At 41.0% G+C, this 18,885-nt stretch overlaps 1 protein-coding gene across 3 annotated transcripts in view; it reads left to right on the top strand.

Annotated features, from left to right (window-relative positions):
• MAP3K13 (mitogen-activated protein kinase kinase kinase 13) overlaps nucleotides 1-18,885 on the top strand; it is a 100,384-nt gene that overhangs the window by 16,165 nt on the left and 65,334 nt on the right. The window contains exon 1 of one of the 3 annotated variants that reach the window (XM_073646524.1): nucleotides 12,977-13,248. The exons of 1 other annotated variant lie outside the window; for it this stretch is intronic. The gene's annotated coding sequence lies outside the window, so the exon portion shown is untranslated. Of the gene's footprint in view, nucleotides 1-12,976; nucleotides 13,249-13,575; nucleotides 13,694-18,885 lie in introns of those variants that run through there. One more of the 3 variants, XM_073646526.1, reaches the window with a different exon arrangement.

Raw genomic sequence — 18,885 nt, 5'->3', positions numbered from 1 at the left:
TTATTCTGTATGGAGGACTATGTGGGCCCATTATACTGTATCGAGTACTATGTGGGGCCATTATTCTGTATGGAAGACTATGTGGGGCCCATTATACTGTATGGAGGACTATGTGAGGCCCATTATTCTGTATGGAGGACTATGTGGGGAAACCTTACACTAGACCTCAAGCAGCTTGGATTGTGGCCTCTCCACTCTTTCTCCAGACTCTGGGACATTGATTTTCAAATGAAATGCAAAATTTACTTTGCATTTACTTAGTGTCAATGACTGCCTTCTTGGCATCTGTCAAGTCAGCAGTCTTCCCCATGATTGTGGAGCCTGCTGAAACAGACTAAGGGACCTTTCTAAATGCTTAGGAAGCCTTTGCAGGTGTTTTTTGTTACTTATTCTAATTTACTGAGATAATGACTTTTGTGTTTTCATTGGCTGTAAGCCATAATCATCAACATTAACAGAAATAAACACGTGAAATAGATCACTCTGTTTGTAATGACTCTATATAATATATGAATTTCACTTTTTGTATTGAAGAACTGAAATAAATTAACTTTTTAATGATATTCTAATTTAGTGAGATGACCTGTATAGTTAATGAAGCATCCTGGACACACTGAGCTCATATTCAGCCTATATTACTGGGAGAGATACTCCAAGAGGGAAAAAAATTGGAATCTTGCATCTGGCTGTAAACTGCATATCATGGGGTCTGAAAATGAATGAGTGAATGAAGATTGCAAGCTTAAATTTAGTGCAATTTTATTAAGTAAATCATTTTGCAATGGCAAAAGTGTCCATAGCCTTTAGGAATCCCTACAACGTGATTTTTGCTACACTTGTAGATTTTTGCTGTTTTGCTGATTAGTCACTTGACCAAATGATGCGTGGTTAGTTACCTCTTCAAGAATTTGTGTAATGTGTTAAGCATAATGTTAGCTGTCACAAGCAGGTTCTGAGAGATGGGGTTTTCCAACGAAACCTTTTGTATTGAAAGATATGAAATGTAATGAGCTATGATATTATGAAGCACAGAGGCATCACATTCCCATAGATTCCTCCAGTATAGTGTTTAAACACTAAGTTATTTATAATGTATGCAAACAGTATAATCAATGTACCTTTGCACTTTTCAACCTTTGGCCACATCTGATAAGATATTGCTTTCCTCTGGGTTGAACAGTTTTAAGCTCACAGAATTCTTTGCCAACTGTGTTATAAGGACTTAACCCCCTTTTCATTTTCTGGAGGCCTTCATTTAAGGGTACGTTAACACAATGGGGCCAAGTTGTATTTTTTTGCCCTGATTACCATGAAATTTCACAGAAACATTGCATTTTGATGCAGAAGAAGAATACCTATTGGGACACAATGATTTTTATATCTTATAGTCAATAAAAAAATCACCATATTTTAACTAGTCAACAATTTGTCCTCATTTTATGGCCTATATGTCATTTACCTACAATATATCTTTTAGTGAGCTGAGAATAGAGCCTGGCATACCACTGGACAATCCAGTTCTGCAGTGTGTCCTTGCAACACCTGAGCCGACCCCGCTTCACTTCAGCTACGCCATACCCGTAGGACGAATACTGGCAATCTTAAATAACAACCTGCATTCTGGAGGCACTGTATTAGGATACTAGTTGATTGGTCCATATTAGTAAATTTCTGTATGTAAAATCGTGGCAAAAGTTTTGAGATTGACATAAATATTGGGATTTCACTAAGTCTTCTGCTTCAGTGTTTTTAGATCTTGTAATCGGATATTTCAATGGTTACTGAAAAACAATTGTAAGCATTTCAGAAGTTTTTACACTTTTATTGACAACTGCATCAAGTTTGTGCAAAGACTCAATATATATAGTGTTGACCCTTCATTTTCAAGACTTTTGCAAATCGCCCTGGCAGCTGGATATCAGCTCCTTGGCTAAATCCTGACTGATGACACATTCTTGCCTTATCAATGCTTGGAGTTTATCACAATTTCTGTGTTCTTGTTTGTCCTCCCACTTTTTGAGGATTGACCACAGGTTCTCAGTTGGATTGAGATCTTGGAAGTTTCTTGGCAATGGACACAAAATTTCAATGTTTTGTTAACTGAGCCACTGAGTTATCACCTTTGTTTTTGGACATGGCCTCCATCAAGCTGGAAAAAGCATTGCTCATCATCAAATTGCTCCTGGGTTGTTGGGAGAAGCTGCTCATGGAGGTTGTTTATTTATGGCAGTGCTCATGTGCAAAATTGTGAGTGAGCTTACTCCCTTAAATGAAAAGCTTCGCTACATGCGAATGGTCTCAGGATGCCTGTACTATTGGCATGACTCAGAATTCATGGTAGCGCTCACGTTTTTCTTCTCCAGACAATCATTCTTCCAGATGTCCTAATTAGTCTCAAGGGGGCTTCATCAGAGAAAATATCTTTACCCCAACTATCTGCAGTCCAATCCCTGTATTGCCTTCAGAATGTAAGTTTTTCTTGATGAGAACAGTCTCCTTTGCTGCCCTTCTTGATACCAGGTCAGCCTCCAAATACCTTCACCTGACTGTGCTTGCAAATGCACTGACACCTGCCAGCTACCATTTCTGAGCAAGCTCTGCACTGGGGTTGAACCATTGTTGTAGATGAATCCTCTTTAGGAGTGGGTCCTGACACTTTCTGGATCTTCTTGGTTGCCCTGAAAACTTCTTCACAGAAGGGCTAAAATTTAGTGGAAGTGGGGCTTTTGTGCTTAAACGTATGTGCGCACAATCACTATTTGCTTGTAGAAATTTCTGCAGCATTTCTGCAAGGTTCTGCACCTCTTGGCAGCAAAAATGCTGCGGAAATTCCGCAACATTTTTTATGCGTTTTTGCCTGTGGATTTGCCATGTTGTTTTTCAAATGCATTGTATAAGAAAAATGCAGGCAAAAACACACAAAGAATGAACATGCTGCTTATTTAAACGCACATGTAATCCTGTCAGGAAAATTCCTGATCATGTGCACAGGTCTTGCAAATTCTCATAGAAAATGCTGGGATAAGGTTTGCAATGCATTTTTGAGGCTAATTCCGTGCGGATCTACCGCATCAAAAACACACCGTGTGCACATACCCTAAGTTAAAACAGTTGCCACTGCTTCAACAACCCCTTCTCAATCCCTATGTCTCCAGTTGTAAAATAATAACACTTAGGCTATGTGCCCATGATGCAGAAATGAAGCAGAAAATTTCTGCAGCATTTCTGCATCTCCCTGGCAGAAAAAAACGCATGCAGATTGTGCATGCGTTTTTCCTGCAGAATACATGCGGATCCACATGCGGGTTCACATGCGTTTCCGCATGCAGATTGACAAGCACTTTCCAGGCGATAGCATCACTTGGAAAGTGCTTGACAACTAGGTCACACTGTATAAATCCATGCAAACAGCATGGATTTATACAGTGTGAACCGTAAAAATTAAAACAAATAAAGCTATACTCACCCCCGAGGCCCCGGCGTGGCTGCAGCGCTGCTTCCTGGCTTGTTCCCGGCTGCCGGCATATCGCGAGACAGAGTGGCGAAGGGCCTGCGGTCACATGACTGTGACGTCACCGCAGGTCCTTCAGCGCTGCTGGCATTCAGAGAGAAGACGCCGGACAGGTGAATATAAACTTTATTTGTTATTTTATTCTTTTTTTACAGGTACAATGGTACCCAGGTCTGGATTAGAGTCTCCTCTCCTCCAGAACTGGGTACCATCCGCACATAGAGACGCATAGAAGCCGCTTGTACAAATGTACAGTCGCGGTTTCTATGCGTCTCAATGCAAGTCAATGGCGGGAGTTCCGCTGCGCTTCCGCAAAATTAAATGACATGCTGCGGATTTTTGTACGTAGCATAAACGCTGCGGAAAAATCCGCAGCATGTGCATAGAACAAGCGGAATCCCCTTGGGGACCATGGGGTGCGGATTACCTAGCGTTTTACAAGCGTTTCCGCTGCGGAAATTCCGCAGCATAAACGCTTGAAAAACGCTACGTGGGCACACAGCCTTATACTCACCTCCGCAGTTCATGCAGTATCCGACTGGCTCTCCCAGAGATCGTGTGACATTGCTATGTCAAGCGATCCCTGCGGCCAATCAGTGATGGATTCACTCTTCCTGCCTTCAGACGAATCACATACATCTGGAGAAAGTGAGAGAATAGCAGCATCTGATCACTCTACATAACAATCTACAGTTAATGCAAATTACCACTATAAAAACTGAAACAGCAAACTTTACGAAAACCCAAATTTGTATTTAAAAAAACTTTAGGCTACAACGTTACTCATTTAATTAGCAATAATATTTATTTTGGTGCTGAAAACTTCTTAAGGTACTTTGCTGTGATTCTATTAAAATTAGTTCAGACTGATCACCTTATTTATTAAAAGGTTTTGCCACCATACAAATTGATACAATACACACAATGAAGAGGCTGTGTATGTGTATGAGCCTTTACATTTACTCCCATGAGAGTAAGGCCAAGTTCTAATAGATTTGGGTAAATCCCCATGTACCAGACATTTCTGGCATGTATTTGGGTTTGCAAGTGTAAAAGGTAGCAATTAATATGATTGCCACTATTCCGTAACATACTCCATGTTTTCCAAAAGGCACATGCAATGTGCGCTGCACTGCTGTCCCACACTGGCGAACTGCAGAGCGCTTCTAATTTTTTTAAGAAAACCGCACTACAGTGTACATGCAGATGATCGCTGCACAAATCTACGCTTTTATATTAATGGTGAAGCTAGTCTTGAGTATGATGTTTGACTTTTCTCAGCTGTCACGTTATGGATCTTGAAATATGTCCTGGTACATTTAATATCCTACCAAGTGTTTGTGGTCTCTGGTGAATGCTTTGGTGACAGCCCCCGATTGTGCATATCAGTGGCTTATCCAGCAGAGCGACTAGCTTAGTTTCCAGCTGGTTTAATATCCAGGGACAGGTTCATACATGTGCTTCAACATTTTTTTTGCTGTAAATGTGTTGTTTTTCCAGCAGGGACAAATGTTTCCACTGATTTATAATGAATGCTTTTAATCTCATATTTTCATATCTTTGACTTTGGCCCACCATCAAATTGATCATTTTGCTGCCGATCTCTATGTCAGTATGACCTGTAAATATAGCATTGTCTCAGAGGAAGAGAGCAGGATCTCTTCTGCCACCTATTTAAGTCACCAGTCCTAAAAATCAATTAATTGACCCTTTAAAGGTCCTTGCCACAGAACTTAGGATAGGAAATTAAACCAGAAACCTCAATTTGCAGACATGTGCTTCAGGGGTGTTTGCCCCTCATCAGTGCAAAGCAGGAGATCTGTTTGGCTGGGTGAGAGGCCTCTGATAAGGAGTCTAAGGGGTAAACTCAACCAGTAGAAACTTAATCTTAGTATTTGCGAAATATGCAAGCAAGAGACATTATAAGGAGTGTTTCCCTGCAAAAGTACAGAAAATAGTTTTCGAGAAAACCACGTATTGTAGTACAAATGGAACATGCATGTATGCTAGATCTAAGACAGTGCTGGGCTTCTTTTTTTGTCGAATCACAAATTGAATCGCAAAGTATTAAAATTTGTGTGTAACCATGAACTTCAAGAAATTTCAGGAAATTCAACTGGAACTCGATCCTCCGCGCATCGATTCACTCACCTCTAATTAGGATTAAAAAAATTTCCCTCTATGCCCACCATTACTGTCATTATTTTTCGGCTACATTTATCAGGTCTTTTTTCATTGTTTAAAACTATTTAATATTAATATTTAATTAAATAAACACTGATACAGTGTGCAACGTCTGCTGCTGGAGAGGTATTCTCCCTTTGATGTGTTCTTTCAGTCTTTGTGTCATGCGCATGTTCTTTCCCTCCCTATGTACTGTAGTGCAATTGCCCTTAGCAGTCAATCAAATTCCAGATCTCATTTTCAGAGACCTTTTGAAAATTAAATAAGCCATCCTTTCTATTGCTATGGACGAGATCACCTCTTGTCTTTTGCACCATTTTTCATAATTCTCTAGTTTTGCCTGGAGTGCTCCTTTAATGGATGTGCTTGGTGTCTTTTGTTTTTGTGATATGGATGAGTGGTACAACTGTAATTGTGAATTTTTTTTTCATTTTTCACTCAATTCACAGCACAAATTTCAATACAGTCTGCAGCATAAAGCAAAAAAAAGGTATCTGGACATATACTGTACAGCAAGCATAACTCTGACATAGGGTAAAAGTATCTTTTTTTAAAGACATCTGACAAGTTAACATCTGGATACCTTTCTCTGAATATTTTGACACACAAGTTCTGCTGACTTTTTCACATGCTACAGAAATTGACATAATTTGACATTAACATCTAGGTATTATGGCTCTGGCACACAACCTTACAACAGCTCCAGCGGCAGATATATCATCGATACATTCAGTGCAAGAGCTAAGGGGGCTCGAGAGGTAAGGGGACCAACTAACACCTCCAAAACAGGTGGAATTATGCATTATGATGAGCTATTGGATTGGAAAGGGCCCATATATTGTGCTTGCACAGGGCCTCTTCTGTCTGAGTCTGTCAGTGAACAGCTCCCTACAATTTCTGAGTTGTATAGAGCCATAAACTGCAACTATATACTTCCACTGGTCACTATGGGCCATCTGTAAATCTCAAATTTTACATAAAATTTCACAGAGGAGCATTACATGGTAAATAAGTCTCCTTACATTGGCATGCCAGAGCCGGTATGTCACTCTCCCCAAGGAGAAACGTTACCCCTTAGACCTCAGTCCAGAGCGTCTCATCTAGCCAAATCAGATCTCATACTTTGCACTGATAAAGGCCAATAGCCTGAAATACCGTGTCTGCAAATTGAGATTCTCATTTGGATTTTATCCTAAGTCATATTGCAAGACTCATTAAAGGGTCGATTGTGACTTGTAGGATTGCTGCTTCCAATAGGTGGTGCTATAGAGTTCAAGTCTTTTCCATCTCTGATGAGCAAATTTGCATATAAAATTTCCCAGAGGAGTATTGTACGGTGAATAAGCCTCCTTACCTTGGCATGCCAGAGCTGGTATGTCACTCTCCACAAGGAGAAACGTTACCCCTTAGAGCTGTCACGGCTGTGTCAGGTTTGAAAGACAGTCATTCTGGATCCGGCTGTAGAAGGTTGCTGCGCTTGGCTTTGCAGACACCTTCTTGATCCTTTCATCATCCTTCCCTCTCTAGGACCCAGCGGTAATCTCCACCTTCTGCTGCTAATTGACACACCCTTGCTGGATCTTTAAATACACTCAGTTTCTCCAGAGAGTTGTTAATGATAGAGTTAATTCCTCTGTTCAGGTCTGAAATTCTAGCAGTTGGCTAGATTCTCCTTGGAGTCCCTTTGTGGATTGTAGTCGGTATCTCTCTGGTGTCTTCTCAAAGTTAAGTATATCCCCTTGTTTGTTTCCCTTGTTTGTCTTTAGTTGCAGTGCGGCTGACTAGTGCTCACCCCTCCCCCTCCCTACCTAGGGCCAAGCTCTAGGTTCAGCCAGGGCTAAGGTATCCTGCTCGGCGATAGGTGCGAAACCTATTTAAAAACGGTAGGGGAGTCAGGGTGTTATAAGATCTGCTTAGGGGTCTCCACTCCCTCTTTCCCTAATTGCGGGGCTTTCCCCCTTTTCCCATCGTAGTATGCTGGGTTCTTCCCATATCTAGCATGACAAGACCTCAGTCCAGAGCCTCTCACCTAGCCAAATCAGATCTCATACTTTGCTCTGATGAGGGCACCGTGTCTGCAAATTGAGATTCTGATTTGGCTATTATCCTAAGTCATATTGCAAGACTCGATAAAGGGTCGATTGTGACTTGTAGGATTGCTGCTTCCAATAGGTGGCGCTATACAGTTCAAGTCCTCTCCATCTCTTTGCAGTTTTACACAGTGATATCAGACTTTGGAGTGAATGAATTTGCAATACTTTACCATACAAAGAAGCATATGGTGGCACATGAAGGTCTACACTCATGGTGCTGCAGAAACATCTTGTTCATCCATATAACCTGCACGTGTATGGCTTTTCCTTATTTATAAGGTCTTAGTCTCACCTGACCGGCTTGTGAATTCTGCATTATTTGTCCACTCCTGATGTAAATTATATTTCTTGCTATTTCACTGTCCTCACCAGGTTTTATGTAGATGTAGATCCTATGTTGCTATATGATGATAAGTACACTATAAAGCCATTTATTGCATGAACTGTCTGGACATAGTTAAATTTTAGAATCCATATTGATGATAGTTTCTCAGACAATAGAGTACTCTTCCTTTTAAAAGGTGAATTTCCCTGTTTTCCTTCTTGAGAGGGTCAGTGAATTTAATGTTGCTTCACATTATTGTGTAGGATAACCCCTCTGTCCACTAATGCATTTATTCTTTCCAAAGGAAATGCAAGTGCATCCAAAGGAAATGTACTCCTGCCGCCATAAGGAGCCCCTAGCAAAATGTGCTCAGATAGCTCAAGCGGAAATACATTGAATGGAAATGTTTGTGTAAATGGACCTGTGCACATATACAAATGTACGCTGTGTAATCATCAGACAAAAAGCCAATTACCCTATTGATGGGTATATTTTGAATGCATGTGTATGTAGGAACATTGAGCAAACTGATTATGTTTCTGTTTTACGTATTTCTGGATATGCCAGGGATAACCAATATGGTTAAAGTGCCTCCAAGGCTTGGGGTTGTCACCTAGATTTTCCATAAGAATGTCAAAATTCCCAATTTGTGCATTAATATATAGGTTTGCAAATGCTTATACAGACGTCTAGAATAGCTGGGTGACAATCTGTATTTTTTAGTGTCAGTCGTATTTTTGTCACCCAGATTAATAATTTCATAAAGTTTTTCTCATATGAGAAAAATGATGGACGTTTCCCTAGTTTCTTCTAGAATTATTTAGTGAAAAACAGACAACAATTCCGCGTGCTATCATTATTTTTGCAGATGCACTCACTTGAATGGGCGAATTTACTCCACAAATTGGATAAAACGCATGGTGAAAATCGGACACGTAAATTGTGCTTAAGGGCTTATTCAGATGTCATTAATTTTTTATGAATCAGGCCAAGTTCACACATTCAGTATTTGGTCAGTATTTTACATCAGTATTTGTAAGCCAAAATCAGGAGAGGAAAACTAGTAGAAACACATCACCACTTCTGCATTTCTCACCCACTCCTGGTTTTGGCTTACAAATACTGATGTAAATTACTGACCAAATACTGAATGTGTGAATGTGGCCTAAGACTGATTTTGGATCAGATTTTCATCAGTGTTTGCTCAGTGTACCTTTAGTTTTAGCATTAGTGTTTAATTTTTTTTGTGTGAATGTGAAAGTTTTTTCAAGCTTCTCCTCTCAAACATGAAAATCCAATAGCACTAGGTTGCAACTACACTGTGTGCAGAATTATTAGGCTAGTGAGTATTTTGACCATTTCATCATTTTTATGCAGATTTTCCAACTCCAAGCTGTACAAACTTGAATGCTTATTGGATGAAGTAGATCAGCTGATGTGTATTTGTGTAATGCGGGATGGGAGGGGGGGAGTAGGTAGTGGCGAAAGGATATCACCACCCTTTATCAAGGTGTGCAGCATTAGTAGGCGGCTTGTCTTCTTCAGGCAAAATGGGCCAAAAAAAGAGATTTCACTGACTCTGAAAAGTCAAAGATTGTTACAATGCATGAAGAGCCAGAAGACTTCAAGTGTGTTCTTGATTTAAAAAACAGATCCGAAGACAAAATAATTTAAGGTGGTTTATTGTCAACGCGTTTCAGAGTCAAATACGACTCCTTCTTTAGGACAACCACATATGAACAGCAAGATGGATGTGGGAACTGCTATACGCTGGTATTATTAAAGACGAGCTGTCACGATTCCACCACTCATGGTGTCCTAAGGACGCTTTGAGTAACAGGTCAGTCTCCCTAGAGGATCAAGGGCTTGCTGGGATCACAGTATTGTGAATGACAGCCCAGCTGTGCAATATTGCCGAGCCTGTAGGGTTTCCTCTAGGTGTCAGGGTGATTACCTGGCTATTTAGCTGGCTGGCAATGATCAGAGCATTTCCAGTTGTAGCCTTGCTATGTGGTGTGTTTGATCTGTGTTCTGATTTTCTGATCTTTGTGGCTAGACCTTGGATTTGCCTTTTGACTACTTGTTTGTATTACTCCTTTTACCTTGATACATTCAGACCTTAGATAGATGACCCTGGACTTTGCCTCTGACTTTCCGATTGTCTATTCCCTTTGTCTTTTATGTACCCTCCTGGCTTTTCTGCTTGGACTCCTGGACTCAGACCTCACAGCTCGTCCGTGAGAAGTGACTCAGAGACACATGAGCTAGTTGGACCTTTTCGGGTTTAAGATGGACTCAAAATTAACTCCCAAACCTACTGCCAGTTTATGAAGATACCTTCTTCAAGCAGTGGTACAGGAAAAAGTATGTTTCTTTGAAGAAAAGCAATTCACTGAAAAGTACATATAATTTAAAAAAAAGCACCCGTGTTTACCAATACTGGGTCACATTTTTGTTGAACTAACAGAATGCAGCAGACCCCATGATATAGGTGGAGACAACACAGATGCAAAATACTGATGAAACAACCACTCATACACCTACCACTCATGGAGGGGATGGTTGCCTTGTATTACAAATGCACGCAGATAAGGCTTGTATAGGGTGCCACACAGATATGTGATGAAGAATCCAAAAGAAAACCAGATTGTGAGAATAGTAACATACATTTGTCTATACCATTGTCCATATCAAGTGTTTATACCTTCTTCCACAATGAAGCTGTAACACCAAGATGGAAAAGTTGTGGAATTATAGAAATCACAGGATGGATAGACATGTTAATGATATTCAAATAATGAAAAAATAGAAACAAAAATTTTGAATCATCTTAATTTATTCAGTATTGAGTAAGAGCACCACTTGCAGGAAAACATGCACTTCCATACCTTGGTTGCTTTCAGTGAGGTTATTAATGGTTGTCTGAGGAACGTTCTGCCACGCTGAATGCACTTGGGCACATAAATCATCAAGATCCACTGCTGGCAGCTCCCTTTGAAATTTCCACCCAATGATGTCCCATATGTCCTCCATGAGAGACAAGCGCGGAGACGCTGCAGGCCATGAAAGCACGTTTAGGTCATGCAGGCTGCTCACAGTAACACAAGCAAAATGTGGGAAAAATCAATGTAACGCAGAGCTGTTAATGTTCCTGGAAGGAAAACTAGTGTGACATTCCTTCAAGAAGGTATCTTCATGACGCTACCCATGTGGTCTTGTCAAATTCTGAGAATGTCGCTTAGTAATCCATTCCGTATCGCATGTGAAATTAAACGTCTCATATCAAGCCTAAGGCATCAAACAATGTCTACACAAATAATCAGCTATCATGGTGCAGAGCAAGATGGTAATGGAGGCTGGAATAGGGGTCTATCCTCTTCAGTGACGAGTCACGCTTTTGTCTTTGATGCAAAGCAAGCTGGCAGCAGCAGATCCTGATAGCATGCCAAGGCTTCTAGGTGCATGTATTGCACTTATAATTGATACTGAATAAATTGAAATGTTTCGAAAATTTTGATCCTATTTTTTTAAATCTTTCTTTTATATCATTACCATGTCTATCCATCCTGTGATTTCCATAACCCCATGACTTTCCCTCCTTGGTGTTGCAATTTCAAGATTGAGGACTCGGAGTGTAAATTAAATGTATATGTGCTTTAAGTGGTGAACAGGATACAGGTGACACTAACATAGCCAGCATTAACTTTTTCAGTAAATTGCACTACAGTATCTCTTCTGTGGTATCAGACCAGACAGGCTAGCTTATCCCATCCATCAGTGAGCCCTGGATGCCAGTGATCCAAATACTAACCTGGACCAAGCCCTGTACCATATGTCAGTGCTGGAAGCAACAGCCCGGCTCACTCGCACCTCCTGTTCACCACCGCAGGCGCCCACTCCCGAGCGGAGTTTCCTCACGGATCTTTAGTGCTTGACCAACTGCGGATATCTCTCGTACCTGGAGGTCTGTGACTCGGTTCTTGACTGACGTAGTCTGGGCTCCAGGTCTTAACTGGCATAGGTCTGGTCTTCGGACCTTGACCGGCATAATCTGGACTCCGGGTTTTGAATGGCACAAGTTGGGTTTTTGGGCCTTGACAGACGTAGTCTAGATTCTGGGACTCATCCAGCACCGCCTGGGTTCTGCTTCCAGTCGCGCCACAACCCACTGCCTCAGGCTTTCTGCCACGGCCTGTCACCTCGGCCTCAGCGTCTCCCCTGGCACACGACCTGCCCATTCCTTTTCTTGGTGTCAAATCCCCTCCCGGTTTGGCCTTTTATATTGGAGAACTGTGTCATCAAGGTCACCTGACCTTGTGTTCCATCTAAACTCTTCCTTCCTGAAACTCTCCCCCTTCCGGTTGGTTTCGCAGGGTCCTACTTGTATGGTAGTTGGCAGTTTTCTTGCACAAATGCCGCACAGCGCTGAGGATTCCCATTTTCTATGGCACACCTTCTTACATACCCAGTTGCCCAGCCAGCAGAACTTGGCCCTGTCACAGTCACTGAAATCCTTGCATTTTTTTCTGGCATCTACCTTAAGAAGTGTTTGTTCTCTTACTGCCTAATATATCGCACCCATTGACAGGTGCCAATGTCACAAGATAATTAATGTTATTCACTTTACCTGTCGGTGGTTTTAATATTAGGGCTGATTGTTGTGTATATTTATATATGTATAAATTATGCATATGTCCATATATTTATAAATAGACGTACATTTCGGATTTCTGTGTCTTGGATGGCTGCCCTTCCAGGCACATGTGATGGGTAGCCTCGGCTTATTCGTTGATATTGCGGGGAGGGCCGGCTGCATGTGCAGTGCTCAGTATTGGCTGCTTTTCGCTCCCCCTTCCAGCTCAGCTCATTGCGGACGTCACTGCGAGCTCCGTGCTGAATCCTAAAGCAGCTCTTCCCTCTCCATTCATGAATCTCCTGTGACGTCAGAAGAGCCCTGGGCTCTCTTTGCAGTGGGCTGCAAGATTGTGTGGGTGGCATCTTTCCTACCCCTACAATTTTATTTTCCAGACCCCCTCCGCATCCCATTTTATCTATATTTCCTGATTTGTTACTAGTCCATTCTTTTTCTTGACATCCTTAAAGCCAGAACATGGACACCAGGCTTATGCAGCAATGTGAGTATCAGCTGTCAGCGTAACCTCTTTGTTTAATTCCTTACAAGGGGGGCACAGAGGTAGTAGCGAGGGTGGGGGGAGTGTGATTTCGTGCTACGAAGGACAGATGGATGGGTGATGGTCCATCTGTCTCATATGATCTCTAGGGCAAAAAAAATGATGCTGTGGGACCAGAAACCTGATACCTCCTTTTGCAGGATGGATCCTGCCACACAGATGCTCAGCTGCTGTATTGTAACCATCGCTGCCCTGTCAAACCCCCTTCTAAATGAAGTGCAATTTTCCTTTGTAAGACTATACTGGGCCACAGCTGAGCAGAGATAAGCAGCAGGGGAGCAGAACATTTCTGCAGGAGGCACACAACCTTTCTTCTCCTACCTTCCATGTCTTCTGCATCCACAATTCTGGAGTCTTTAGATGATCCCTTCAACTTTAGGATTTACCGGTAAACCGTCACTTATACCTTGTGGTCATTCTCTATATTATACCGTATATTCTCATTTTATGTCGGCGGCGTGTTTAGTTGTGGTCCACAGGACAGTGCCTCCGTTCTGGATAGCGCTGTAGCAGGGGATGAGTTAACAGTTGTCGCAGGAAGGTTCTGAAACATTTTTTTTATTTTTTCGATGTAATTTACAGAAATATGTATTAGGCCTGGGGGTCCGTACCCTGTATACATCAACTCTTTTATCCAAATTTGACGCTATAACTATTAAAACTAATATTTTATTATACGATATTAAAAACAATTACAATTATTTTCCATTATTAAAATAATAACATAAATAATAATAATATAATAATAACATATAAATAATAATAATAACATAAAAAATAACAATAATTTAAACTACGTGTAAGAAAAGCTAGTGGAATTGTGCAATACACTTTATATTGAAGCATCGTATAGGTAACAGGGTACAAATCTGATTTGTATCTGGATTTCTGAATGATTGCTATGTACAATCTGCTTCAATTACTATTATGTGTCAAAATGGAAATAACATTAGAAAGTGTAGCAATTATTAGGTATCTTACTGTGGGTATTCTTCCTATATATTTCTTACATATTTGTGCTTTGCCGTGAGTTACTGAGATCTTATTTTTTCCCCTATGATTTATTATTTGCAGCTCATCCTTCGTGTTCGCACACAATTAATGCACTTTTTACATCATTTTGTTGGGTGACGTTTGGTGCTTCTTAAGAGTAATGGTAGGCATCCTTGGTTTAGTACTGCTGTGGAAATAGAAGCTTCAGGGAATGCTGGGACTTGTTGTATCCCTGCATCATCACAGTGAATCTTACTTATGCATTGATTCATAGATTATGCAGAAGATGTATTATGTAAGTATGAATTATTCTTCACTTTCTTGCATTATTTGTAGGTGCGTCAGTTTCTTATCTATTTTTACAAAAAGGGGCAGATTTTATATAAAAATACTTTGGCATGTATGACGTGACCCTCACGAAGGCACAACTTACGTCTATGTAATACTTATTATGGTTGGCTTCAGACAAGGGCCCTGATTGCATTATCATATATTCCACATTTAATTGCGTATATCAATGCACATGTGTCATGTCGGAGTGTGGGTCATTAAGAAAATGACGGCAAAGGTCAGCGACAAGTTGATGGGTCCCAGTTTCCATATACTACAAATGGATCCTTTACTTTACACATGATCTAAGGAGAAAGCTCCAGTGGTGCATCTGAATAAGCCATTTAAGGACACAGCACGGCTTTTAGGTGAGTGTAAAGGAAATGGCTTTGTTGTTGCGGATGCATATATTTATAAAGGTTAAGTGCTTAATAATTTATAGTTTTGCTTTTATTTTGTTTTGCATTTTAGCATTATGGAATTATATACAACCAGTCATCTTGCATGATTGAGCAGGGGTTTTCTATTTTATTAGATTAGGTAATTCCTCTTTTAGTCTAATCTCCATCAGTCCGCCATTGTATGATGGTAATTGAGTTTTTGTGATGGCTTTACTGACAGAAGTGTCATTTGGTGTATTTATATACAAAAGATGGACACTCCTCCAGCATTTGGTTCATAGATCCTTTCCCACAGCCAAAAGGGTCTTGGCAGTATCATACTTTACACCGTGGTACCTGTAGAGAGGGTGCCAGGAGGGTGATCACACTACCCATTGGTCAGGGAGATGGAGCCAATTTACATTGAGTAATCACTTGTCAGAGCCTTATAGCAGTTGAGGAGACTGCATTTCTGGTACTGTCACTTTAACCCCAATGGTTCCAGTTTGTACCAACCAGTGTAATATTGTATAGGCCCCGCTTGTTCCACCCCAAAAATTCTGACACGTTAAGGAATGGATTTGGACCAGATAGTCTACTGACGTCATCTATGAGCCTTGAGCCTTGACTCTGTCGCTGATGCACTGGTTAACCTTTCTTTGACAACATTTCTTGCCTTTTTTGAAATGCTCTGAACCAGTTTGCAATCACAATTTGGCCCTTTGGTCATAATTGCTCAGATCTGTCCGGTTGTACATTGGTCTTCCAACACATCAACTTCCTGAACTGTTTTTTTCTGCCTAATATATCCCACGTCTTGACAGGTGCCATTATCATAAGATAATCCATGTTATTCACTGGTCCTAATGTTAATATTATTACGATGCCACTGGTGGTCACTTGCAGTCATCTTGGGGCATCTTGTGTGTGTTAGGCTAAGTGCCTTTTTAGGTAGATGGGGAATTGGAAATTGTGATTTCACAGCTTTTTCAGCACAGCTAATTTTTTTAGGATTATGACTTTAGCACAAACATCTATGCCATGCAGAAATGCTGGAGTAACAGCAACAGATAGCCCAGGACTCACTAATAAAAAATAAATGTAGTGTAGATTTCTAATAAAAATAAGTGTAGAATAGATCTGGTGTTTCAGTATTGTATGGTTTCTGATAGTACGAGCATGTATTTATTATTGTTGATGTAATAATTGTTAGTCTTTATTGTTGAATTACCTACATAGAACATTGTATCCTGCTTGGTCTGTGGACCTATATAGGGCTTAAGGTTGTGGTCTCATGAATACAAACCCTGTCCATATAGCCTATTAAGGAATATGGAAGTGATGGGGTCATTCTGCTCTGTGATAATTCCCCTGCAGCTTCCCCATAAGGGAAATGTATGACCTATAGTAGTGGTCCCCAATCTCTCTTACCTTAAGAGTCACTTTGAACTCAGAGAGGATCGCAAAACACATCCAGAGCCCACCTAGTAGTGACAACCAGATTCCGCTCCTCCTCACCCCCCACAGCAGTGACACCCAGAGCAACCAACCAATATCAGCTAAAGCTTCTCTATATAAATCCCACTGAGACAGTATGCCTACATGCTTGCATCAGGCACTCTCACCACACAATCATATCCAGCTTCAAGCAACCATCTAACTGGCAGCATCAACCTAACTCCAGTTTACCATATTAATTTGTCTCTCCAAACCTCACTCCAGTGTTCATTTAGATCTGCTCCTCAGTGCAGGGCTACTCACAAAAGTCACCAACTGGAAATCTGCTCTTCATAGCTGTTTGCTTGACCTGATGCTAATGCAACAAGCTGACAGACAACAGTGAGCCACAAGTTCGGGACCCCTGGCCTACAGAAACTTGTGTTGGCAAAATCAGTTGTTGAGGTATAGCCAGTGGCGTTACTAGAGTCCGATGGCCCCGATGCCAAATTTGGACCTGAGCCCCCACCTGTATGTTGGTTAGAGGTATGTGACCTTGTAGCATTCTAGATCTTATAAAGACATGTGTTTTCACCCTCCATGTAATAATGTCCACTGTCCTGGCTCCTTCCTGTAATAATCTTCCACATCTTGGCCACTTCTTGTAATAATGTCCCCAATCCTGGGCCCCCCCATGCATAATATCACCCATCCTGGGCCTCTTCCAGCAATAACGTCCCCATCCTGGCCCCTTCCAGTAATACTGCCCATGATTCTGGGCCCCGTGCTATAATTGTATCCCCAATCTGGGCTCCTTCCTAGCATAATTTTCCCATCCTGGGCCCCTTCCTGTTATAATGTTGCCCATAGAAATAATATCCTCCGTCCTGGCCAACTTCCAATAATAATGTCCAATCCTGGACCCTTCCTGGTATAATGCCCTCCATCGTAGGCCCCTTCCTGGTATACTGCCCTCCATCCTGATCCCTTCCTGGTATAATGCCCTCCATCCTGGGCCCCTTCCATTCTTTTACAGCATATTTTAAAAAGAAACAAACAATTATTCTTGAATTCCTCTGCTTCTGGGACATGCGGCATCCTCTTCTCTTGCTGGCACAGAAGTCAGCAGCTGACTTTGGTGTGCCGGCATAGGCAGCACGTCCCTGCCATGCGCCTCCCATCACGGGCAAGCCAATGTCTATTGTCAGCCTCTGATTGGCCAGCAGTGTGTATTGCAGAGCAGGGACTCAGTGGGTCCATGCACCGCAATACATTTTAGCTGAATGTGGATCCGATGACACACATTCAAGTGAAATTGGTGCCAGCGGGCCTTCCTCCCACACAAGCTTGGCCGCAGTCATACCCTCTGCGACCAGCATCATTATGCCCCTGGGTACAGGTTTTCTCTGAAATCATGTGTCATTTTGAGTGATCCCAAACATGTAGAATAATAAAGTAGTCGTCACCTTTTCATTTCTGTTTAGCCTCAGGCTGAGAACAAACTTTTAGATACACCTTTAGATTTTGTAAAAACATCAACAGTAATGTAATTTTATACATTGCTGAAAAAAATCACCAAGAAATGAATCTTAGGAACAAGTGAAAGAAAACTGAAGTTGATTAACTTATTACAGAGAGTATTAGCCTTATTTGCTATTGAATCATTTATTTTAATAAAAATGAAATTCTGATGAGTTTGATATGCAAATTCCTTCCTGGAGTTTATTAAACTATTGACTCTAAGGCTTTCAATTTTTTTTCACATCAGTGAAAAACAGGTTAGCTTTCCCTTCCCCTCCAAGGCAGCATTTACATATGTACATCCTCAGGCAAGAATAACAAAGAAGGAGCAAGATGGGAATACTCTAAAGTGCAGCAATGCCTACATAATATAATCTTTAATATCAATGTTTTTAGGTATTTGGGGTGTGTGCACAATGTTATTTTCTGCTTGTACCATAACTGTGAGTTATTACTTAACAAAGAGGTGGATTTTCACCTTCTCCTTAATCTTTATCAGGTTTGTCAGTAGGATACAAAACTACAAGTAAATTCTATATACCAATCTCTAAATCATCCAAAGTAAATGGGGCCCAAGGGCAATAATGGAGAAATTGAAAGTTCCTGTGTCTTATCTCTAACCTTCTGCTTCATTAATTTCGGTAGCGCCCATTTGAATAGTAAAACTGGCTAAAGGCTCATTTAGATGACCTGATAATCGTAAATGAGCGTCCATTAGAATGCTTGTTCAATGATTATTGGCTTGTATAAATAATCACCCAACAAATGAGTAAAATGTTCATTTGTTGGGTGATTGGATCCTTTATATAATAAAAATCGGAGATGTACTGCCGATAATGATTAAATTCTATATGCTCAATCATTCTGGGTGTATAAAATATAGGTCGGCCCTGTATAAACAGTTCTTCTTCAGTTCGTT

The sequence above is a fragment of the Phyllobates terribilis genome, unplaced genomic scaffold (genome assembly GCF_046119375.1).
Source record: "Phyllobates terribilis strain yellow unplaced genomic scaffold, ASM4611937v1 Scaffold_9__5_contigs__length_417890890, whole genome shotgun sequence".
Taxonomy (NCBI): domain Eukaryota; kingdom Metazoa; phylum Chordata; class Amphibia; order Anura; family Dendrobatidae; genus Phyllobates; species Phyllobates terribilis.
This window is presented reverse-complemented; position numbering and strand designations above follow the sequence as displayed.